The 9,546-nt window shown below is 33.6% G+C and overlaps 1 protein-coding gene and 1 pseudogene across 1 annotated transcript in view; both read right to left on the reverse strand.

Moving 5' to 3' along the window:
* Positions 1-9,546, reverse strand: part of Gpr158 (G protein-coupled receptor 158) — a 480,026-nt gene that overhangs the window by 230,597 nt on the left and 239,883 nt on the right. The gene's annotated exons all lie outside the window — the stretch shown is intronic.
* Positions 3,901-5,520, reverse strand: LOC125619565 (annotated as a pseudogene).

Genomic DNA, 9,546 nt, shown 5'->3' on the forward strand with positions numbered 1-9,546 from the left:
TATATATATCTTTTAAGGATTTATGTGTTGTAGGACTGCCCATCACAGTGTCTGGGCCACCTTATTACCAGCATTAGAAATCGCTTTATTATCTTTCTTGGGCATACACCAACTGGTCATTTCCTCCCCCACTCATAAGATATTATTTTTAGTGTTTTTCCCCAAAGTCTTTTTAAGCCTGACACCACACTGAAAGGTCTGGGCCAGTCTTTCACAGCATTTATCCAAAGTTCAGTCCATTTTGAAAAAAACAAGAACAAATAAAAATCCAAGAATATGAAGGAACCATTTTTCTGACCCACCCCCTAAGTGGCTTCACCTTTTTGTTACTTCACAATCAGCTGCACTGTATTGAAAGAGTTCCTGGCAATTATTGCTCTTAGTTTATTTTCCCTTCCAGCATCTCTGGAGATACAAATTAAGCATAGCTTTGTAAAACCAATCATACACGTCTGTCTGAGAATGACTTATTTTATTCCTTAGGTAATAACCCTATAATTTAGGGTGCTAAATTACTCACAAAATTCTTATTTCTTCTAGTTCACTTTTATCATTAAACCGTGACATTTGTATACTCTGTCTGGTTCTTTAAATTCAGAAAGGAGCATTTTTTTAAAGCTTAGATGCTAGGTAGCCATGATATTCCATGTTTGATGTCAATCCTGATTGTTTTGCATCATCACCTGGCTATGCCCTACACTTTTTTCTCTTTATTTTTTTCTTTTTAGTTATACATGACAGTAGAGTATATTTTGACATATTAATAAAAACATGAAACATGTTGTTCTAACTAGAATCCCAGTCTTGTGGGATATGTGGAGATTCACTGTGATGTATTTATGTATGTACATAGGAAAGTTAAGTCAGATTCATTCCACTTCTTCCTCCCTTCCCTTCATTCCCTTTTGCCTAATCTACTGAATTTCTGTTCTTTCCCTTGCCAACCCCTTATTGTGAGTTACCTTCCACATATCAGAAAACCTTTGGTTTGGGGGGACTGGCTTATTCATTTAGCATAATAGTCTCCAGATCCATCCATTTCCTGGAAAATGTCGTAAAGTCATTCTTAATGGCTGAGCAATACTCCATTGTGTATATACACCACATTTTCTTTACCATTCATCTGTTGAAGAGGCACCTAGATTATTCCATAGCTTAGCTATTATGAATTGAGCTGCTATAAACATTGTTGTGGCTGCATCATTGTAGTATGCAGTTTTTAAGTCCTTTTGGTATACTGAGGAGTAGGAAAACTGAGTTAAATGGTGATTCCATTCCAAGTTTTCTGAGGAATCTCCATATTGCTACCTAGATTGGTTGTACCAATTTACAGTCCCATCAGCAATGTATGGGTATATCTTTTCCCCCACATCCTCACCAACACTGTTATTTTATTCTTGATAATTGCCATTCTGACTGGAGTAAGATGAAATCTCAATGCAGTTTTAATTTGCATTTCTCAAGCTGCTAGCAGATTTTGAATTTTTTTTCATATATTTGTTGACCATTGAACATTCGTGCTTCTTCTGTGAAGTGCTTGTTCAGCTCCTCTGCCCATTTATTAACTGGGTTATTCAAGGTTTTTGTTTTGTTTGTTTTTTGGTGTGTGTGTGTGTGTGTGTGTGTGTGTGTGTGTGTGTGTAGATTTTTTAATTCTTTATATATCCTGGAAATCAATGCTTTATCTGAGGTGCAGGGAGCAAAGATTTTTCTCCTATATTGTAGGCACTCTCTTCATGCTAGATTGTTTCGTTTTCTGTGAAGAAGCTTTCTTGTTTGATACCATCCAATTTATTGATTCTTGGATTTATTTATAATTCTTGTTTTTAGCTCTGTCATCTCTTGCCTTCTTACTTTCTATCCCAATAACCTGATATTCTTTCTCTGTAATAACCCACAAATCTGTGTTTTTCTGACTAACCATCTTTTTGACTCTTACTTACTTCTACTGTTGTTGTTAAAGGAAAAGTAATTTAGCTTTGCTGTAAAATTTTTGGAAAGCACAGAAAATTACTACAGAAAAAAAAGTACCTGAATCTTGAGAGAATCACTTAAAATTCTTGGTGTGTATATAGTCTTGGGGAAAAATGTAATCCTTTCTTGTGCTTCAGACATTTATTCTGTTCTGGAATACATCCTTTTTTGCTTATAGTTACATAGGAATAATGATTACTACCTTTTTCTTTCAAGCCTGTGTTGTTTATAAATTATAATGCAAAACGGAAAACTTTTTTACCAAAAAAACTCATATTCTCTGTTACAAGACTAGTAATTTTGCATACATTTTGTTCTAATGATTCACAGAAGCTCAATTCTTCCCATTAAGAGATATACCTGCTGCTATTGTCATCCAATAGGGGGTTTACTGAGGATAAATGGGGTCTCCAGGATTCTTTACTAAAGGAATTGTATCTTGTTAGGTCTTCTGATAGATAAAACTTGTCAAATCAACTAAAGCAGCAAATTCCTAACATGAGCCAATGAAACTTTGATCCAATGACTAGCAAACTTCCTGCTTCCTATTCCAGGAGTGTGAGATTTAGATCTTATTGTTATAGAAATGAATGTAAGATGTCTTGGCAGCTCCTCTTAATATGCTCAGGTATTAAAAATGAATATCGTTAGCCTCTTTAAGCCATCACTAAATATTCAAAATTTCCAAAATTTAATGTTCAGGGATTTTCAGAGGTAAAGAAAATTTTTTTCCCAACTAAAACAAAACATCTTTAAAAATATTTTAACAATATACAAATATATTTACAACATAATCTGCTAGTTAAAAGACTCAAACAAAGTTGGCAGTTTCTACAACATAATTTATAGATGCCTAAAATAGTTTGCACATTAGTTTTGTTTACAGTTACATATATTGCTGTGTATTATTAATATTGTCTGATTTACAATATCCCCATTATAGCAAGAAAAAATAAAGTCATAAAATAAAATGTCTTTTAGGCATTTATTATGCCAAGTATTTAAATGAATAATATTCATTTAATAATAAAAGATAAATTGTATTAGCCCAAAGACCACTGAAGAGTTTCCAGGAAGTCCAAAATAAAATCTAGTTATCCTTTCTATGAATAAATAGAATAGCAGCAATCCCTGGGTATCCCGTAAACATAAACTATGAAGATTCCATTTATATTAATTAGGCTTTATGTAAATGATTTGCTATGGTATAAAATAAATGACAATTTGAGAAACTAGTTAGCACTACCAGCCTGAATTTGGTTTTCACCTGGGCATGTCTAAGGTAAGCAATTTTAACATGAAGTGTATATTTAAAATTAACAAATTCTTTCTAACTTGTCTAATGCAAACACAAGTCAAGTACTTACTCTTAACCATGAACTCAAACTTGTTTCTGAAAATTATGTACAGAATTGGTATGTAAACACAAAGATCTTTGAGATACACTAAGAGTATCCTATGGGCTGGGATGTGGCTCAAGCGGTAGCGCGCTCGCCTGGCATGCGTGCCACCCAGGTTCGATCCTCAGCACCACATACAAACAAAGATGTTGAGTCCGCCAACAATAAATATTAAAATTCTCTCTCTCTCTCTCTCTCTCTCTCTCTCTTTAAAAAAAGAGTGTCTTATGTTCTGTGGATCAAAATGCAAACATCTCTGTGAAATATATATATATATATATATATATATATATATATATATATATACACACACACACACACACACACAAACACAAACACACACACATATATACATATACATATACACACACACACACACACACACACACACATATATATATATATATATATATATATATATATAAAACACATTATTTTGGGATATATTGATACATTACTATATACATACATACATATATCATAAAATAAATTCTGACAATGCTTCTAATGACACCATAATTCCCAGCCCCAACAACTAGAGAAAGAAAATAAAAACTTTGTTTAAAAAAAGAAAACAGTTTCATATTAAGTTTTTAAGTGAAAAAACAAAGACAACAATCCTCTTTGCAACTGGACTCAACTCTAACAGTTCATCATCAACAATCTCTTTAGCTATTCCCCAATGTCACAGAATACTCAAACTTTCTCTCTATTCAAGAAGTCTGATAATCTCCAGTGTTTTGTTTTAAAAACTGCTTTCCAGGATATAAAATAGCCATACTGGTTAAATTCCTCTATCTGCCCACTTTGCACCTGATGTAACCATACAGGTTGGCACTCTACAGCACCACACCCATGATAACCGCAGCCAACCACTTCACTCTGAAGGAGAAGAGAGCATTAAAGGCAAATTTCACCCACAGTACTGGATAGGCAGTCAGTACTAACAAAAGGATTCTTGATTCAGCCTCTGAAACAGTTTTATTCTGCTAAGGAGTTGTCTTTCTGGAGTCAAATACCCAATGACTCTTTCCAACCTTATCAATATGATTCCACCACTGAAGGCCAACCATCAGTTTACCTGTGGCATTCTTCACTGCCCAAAATATGGTCTATTTTAGAAAATGTTCCATGTGCAGCTAAGAAGAAAGTGTATTTAGTCACTGATTGATGAAATATTCTATATATGTCTGTTAAATATAAATTCTTAATTGTATTTTTTTTAGTTCTGTAACTTCTTTATTTAGTTTTCATTTGGATGATCTGTCCACTGAAAAAAGAGGCATGTTAAAATCACCTAATATTATTGTGTTGTAATCTATTTGATTCTGGATATTGAGAAGGGTTTGTTTGATGTACGTAGATGTTTCATTGTTTGGGGCACAGATATTTACAACTGTTATTTTTTTGTTGTTGTATGACTTCCTTAAGCAGTATGAAATGGCCTTATTTGTCTCTTCTGCTTCACTTTCGCTTAAAGACCACTTTATCAGATACAAGAATAGAAACGCCTGCTTGTTTATGAGATCTATGTGAATGATAGGATTTTCCCCATCCTTTCACCTTCAGTTTGTGGATGCCTTTGCCTATGAGGTGAATCTCTTGGAGATAGCAAATTGTTGGGTCTTGTTTATTAATCCAATCTGCCAGCCTGTCCTTTGAATGATGAGTTGAGTCCATTAACAGTGTTATTATTGATAGATTATTTTTATTTCTTGTCATTTTGATTTATTAGATTCTCCTTCAATATACTATTCCTCTAGTGTAGTTTCACCATCTGCTAGTTTTCATTTGTTTTATCCATTTCTTCTTCATGAAATATTTATTGAGTATGTTTTGTAGTGCCAGCTTGCTAGTTGTGAATTCTTTTAACTTTTTTTTATTGTGAAAGGTTTTAATCTCATCTTCAAATCTGAAACTCAATTTTTCTGGATATAGTATTCTTAGTTGGCATCCATTTTCTTTCAGAGCTTGGTATATATTATTCTAAGATTTCCTAGAATTTAGGGTCTGGGGCAGAAAATCAGCTGAGATCCGATAGGCTTAATCTCTAAATATGACCCATCATTTTTCTCTAGCCACTTTTAAAATTCTATCCCTATTCTGTATGTTAGGTATTTTCATAACAATGTGCCTAGGAGTGGGTCTGTTGTAATTTTGTATATTTGTAGAACTTTATGCCTCCTGTATTTGATTTTCCATTTCATTCTTAATATTTGGGAAATTTTCTATTATTACATTATTGAAAATTTTGTATATTCCTTTAATTTGTACTTCAGAGCCTTAATCTACCCCTATGAATCTTATATTTGGCCTTTTAATGTTACCCCATATTTCTTAAAAATTCTGTTCATTATCTCTTAACATATTTTCTCCATGATCAACTTTATTTTCAAGATTGTGTACTTTGTGTTTGTTGCCTGAAAATCTATCTTCCAAACGGTCTAGTGTATTGGGGATGCTTTCCACTGAAGTTTTAATTTTGTTATTGATTCCTTCATTTTGAGAATTTCTAATTGATTCTTCTTCAGAACTTCTATTTCCTTATTAAAGTGATCTTTCATTTCTTGTGTTTTTGCTCTAATTTCACTCTTTACATCACCTTTTATCTCATAGATGAGTTTAACTATAAACTTTCTACATTCCTCTTCTGACACTTCTTTCACTGAAGTATCAGTGTAGTCTGCTATGAAATCATTCTTGTTTGTTTGGAATAGTTTGTTCCTTGCTTTTTGTTTTTTTTTGTACCAGCGATTGAACTCTGGGATACTCAACCACTGAACCACATCTCCAGCCCTATTTTGTATTTTATTTAGAGACAGGGTCTCACTGAGTTGCTTAGCTCCTCACTTTTGCTGAGGCTGGCTTTGAACTTGAAATCCTCCTGCTTCAGCCTCCTGAGCTGCTGGGATTACAGGCATGTGCCACCATACCAGGCCCCCTGCTTTTTTATATTGTTTGTGTGTCTACCCATCTATCAAAATGGATCTAAAGCAGCAGAACTTCTATTCTACAAGCTTTTAGTAATCCTGTATGTTTCATGTGCTTCACAGATTAGGGGATAGCCAAATAATTACAACCAACTGTGCCTACAATATGTAGAATTAAATTACTTAATTCCTATTATGACACAGTGTTAATTGTCAAAATAAACAGAAATGGAAGGCTCAGCAGTTTCTATCAGTAAAGACAGTAGTAATTAATCATGAATTATGTGTGGCATAAAATCAAACAGTAGGTATTATCTGTGACCTTTCTTGTATTAATTGTTGCTATAGCATTAGTGATGGGGTCTGGCATTTTATAAACCAATTAGTGTTAAGAGAAGTTAAGAACAGAGTTAATTAAGAGGAAAGGAGAAGAGATTGGAGGGTAGAAAATGGTTTATAGTTTTAAGAGGTGAATATGGCAGATGCAGAGATGATGAGAGATGAGCTGTCTATGAAGCAAAAGGAGAAAAATAGAAGTAAAAGAATTAAAGGAAGAGTAAAAAAACAATAGAGTTTGGATATTAGTAGGAGAAAAAGGGGAAAGAGAAACAAGGGGAAACAGAGTCATAAAACAGGTTGAATACAATATCAATCCAATCCAACATATACTAATCAAAAATCCTAACCCTTGAAAACAGTGTAAGGAAAAATAATTACTTTCAAGAAATGCTAGACATGAGAAAGCAGAAACAAATATAAAATATGTGTGTGTTTAAATGTCTATTATATATGAATCAGTACACATTTAAAAACAAAAAACACAGAATAGTAAGAATAGTCAATGAGAGAATATACTCAATGTCTGTGCCAAACTCCTTCTCTTTATTGGCTTCCCTTCTCAGCAGAATGGTAAGAGGAGTGAAGAGAGTGCTGTTAGCTCCACTTCCAGGATACAGATGCCACTAGGTTATATAAGATGAGTTTGTGGAAATGAAGCTCCCAGAGGTGGGGATTATTGCCCCAGGTGTTTTATTGCATGGGGAGTTATCAGGTGTTTTTTAATCAATGCACCTTTAGGACTGTACCCCAGGAGTCTCCCCAGGCTCAACTCATAGGAAGGATGAGCCAGTTCTTTGCTACTTCTGTAGTTTGCAGAGAATGCCCTTTCTGGCATCCCCATGTCTGGTCCAATCTCTATTACTCCTCCCTGTTCAGATTCTCAAGCCACTGCCACTAGTCCTACACACTGCCAGATTCAAGGGAGGTGAGAGAGATGGGCTTCCTCCAGCCTATCCAACCTGTATTACCCATAGGCAAAATACTCTCCATAACAGAAATTGTCCTGATTTTCTAACTCAGATGAATTACTTACACCAATAAGAAACAGAAATTGTCCTGATCTAGATTCAATCGAGATCCCATGGCTGGAAACTGCTGGATTCATGTATTGGACTCACTCCCAAATTAACAGACCTAAGTTCCTGGTCTGAGTTGGTGCCACTTTAGTGCACAAGTCCCCCAAAGGGATCCAGTTTTAGCTCCTTGTTCACAATTGGCAGACCTGGGGTCTTTTGTGCACCAGCTTAGTGAGCCAGCCCAGAGCACACTGCCCCTCTGATCTCAGGATTCTCTATGCCAAGACTGTCTGCAGCACTTTTCAGCCCTTTCTGATCCTCTGTATTAATTTCCCCCACTCTTAGCAGGAGCTCAGCTCCAATTTTGTTCCTTTTCTTTGTCTGATGCATCCCAAATTTACCAGTCTCCAAGGCTCTCTATCCAATATTGATTATCGGTGAAGTCCCTTTTCCACCCACCTCACAGAGAAGCAGTATTCCTACTGCTTGAGTCCTGTGTCACAGAGCTGTGAGAAATGCCTCTTCCCACTATTCTGCCATCTTGTTCTCTACTATTTTTTGGTGCAAATTAATAAGCTCATCTTATAATTTCTATTGAAATATAAAGTCCCAAGAATTATAAAAACAATTTTGAAAAGAACAAAGTTGGAGAGGTTACATAACACATTGTTAAAACTGTGATGTATAATGACAGAAAAATAGACAAACTACACAATATAGAATTTAGACATCAATCAACCGATTAAATTTATAAAAAAGCTTCCCCAGTAAAATAGTGGGATTAATGCAATATGTGTAGAAATAATGTAGTTTTACCACCATTTCACACACATATAATAATCTATCCCAGGTGGATCAAATAATAAAGTTTCTAAAGATAAAAAATCTTTACAAACTTAGAGGAGGCAAAGACTTTTTAAGTCACAACACAAAAAGAGTAATTATAAAGGAAAACACTGATAAGGTGGAGACCATTGAAATTAAAAGCTTTATTTTTCAACAAAAATCTTATAGAATGAGTAGATATTTCAATACATACATCTGACAGAGAATATATACCAGCATATATAATAAATGCCTATAAATCATAATAAAAATAAAAGATTTTTTTTTAAAAAACCAAGGCTTAAATATGCCCAAACGGCTAACAAACATATAACAAATGTTTAAAAGTTATTAGGGAAACGCAAAATAAAACCAAAGTGAGATAACACTATACATCAGATAGGCCAAAGTTAAAATTAAAAATATTATGTTTTCATGATATGGAACAAAATTTGCATTCATATATGATTGACAGAAGTTTATATCAATATAATCATTTAAGAAAAACTATTTATCAAAGAGGAATATTTTCCCACCTATGACTCAGCAATCCCATACTTAAGTATATATTTGAAAAAATATATAAATATAAAAATTAAAAGGCGTATGAAAATATTCATAGCTTTATTACTCATAGTAAAAACTCAAATGTCCTTTGTAAGGACTGGATAAATTCTGGTATATTTGTAAAAAATACTATATGTAAATGAAATAAACTAATATTGTTATGCACAGCATAAATGAATCTCATATTTCAAATTGTTAAGCATAAGAAGCCAGACACAAAGGGTGCATGTTATGTGACTCAAAAAGATAACATTTAAAAACAGAAAAGTTATTGTATGGTGTTAGAAAAGTGGTTACCCTGGAAGGAATAGTATAGACTGTGAGAAGCATAAGGAAGACTTCTGGAAATGCAACGATATTCTATATCATACACACATACACACACATACACACATATGTTATATATATTACATATATATGTTATATATATGTAATGTATATATCATATATATATATATATATATATATATATATATATATATATATATATATATA

This window comes from Marmota marmota, unplaced genomic scaffold, assembly GCF_001458135.2.
Source record: "Marmota marmota marmota unplaced genomic scaffold, marMar, whole genome shotgun sequence".
NCBI classification, from domain to species: Eukaryota; Metazoa; Chordata; class Mammalia; order Rodentia; family Sciuridae; genus Marmota; species Marmota marmota.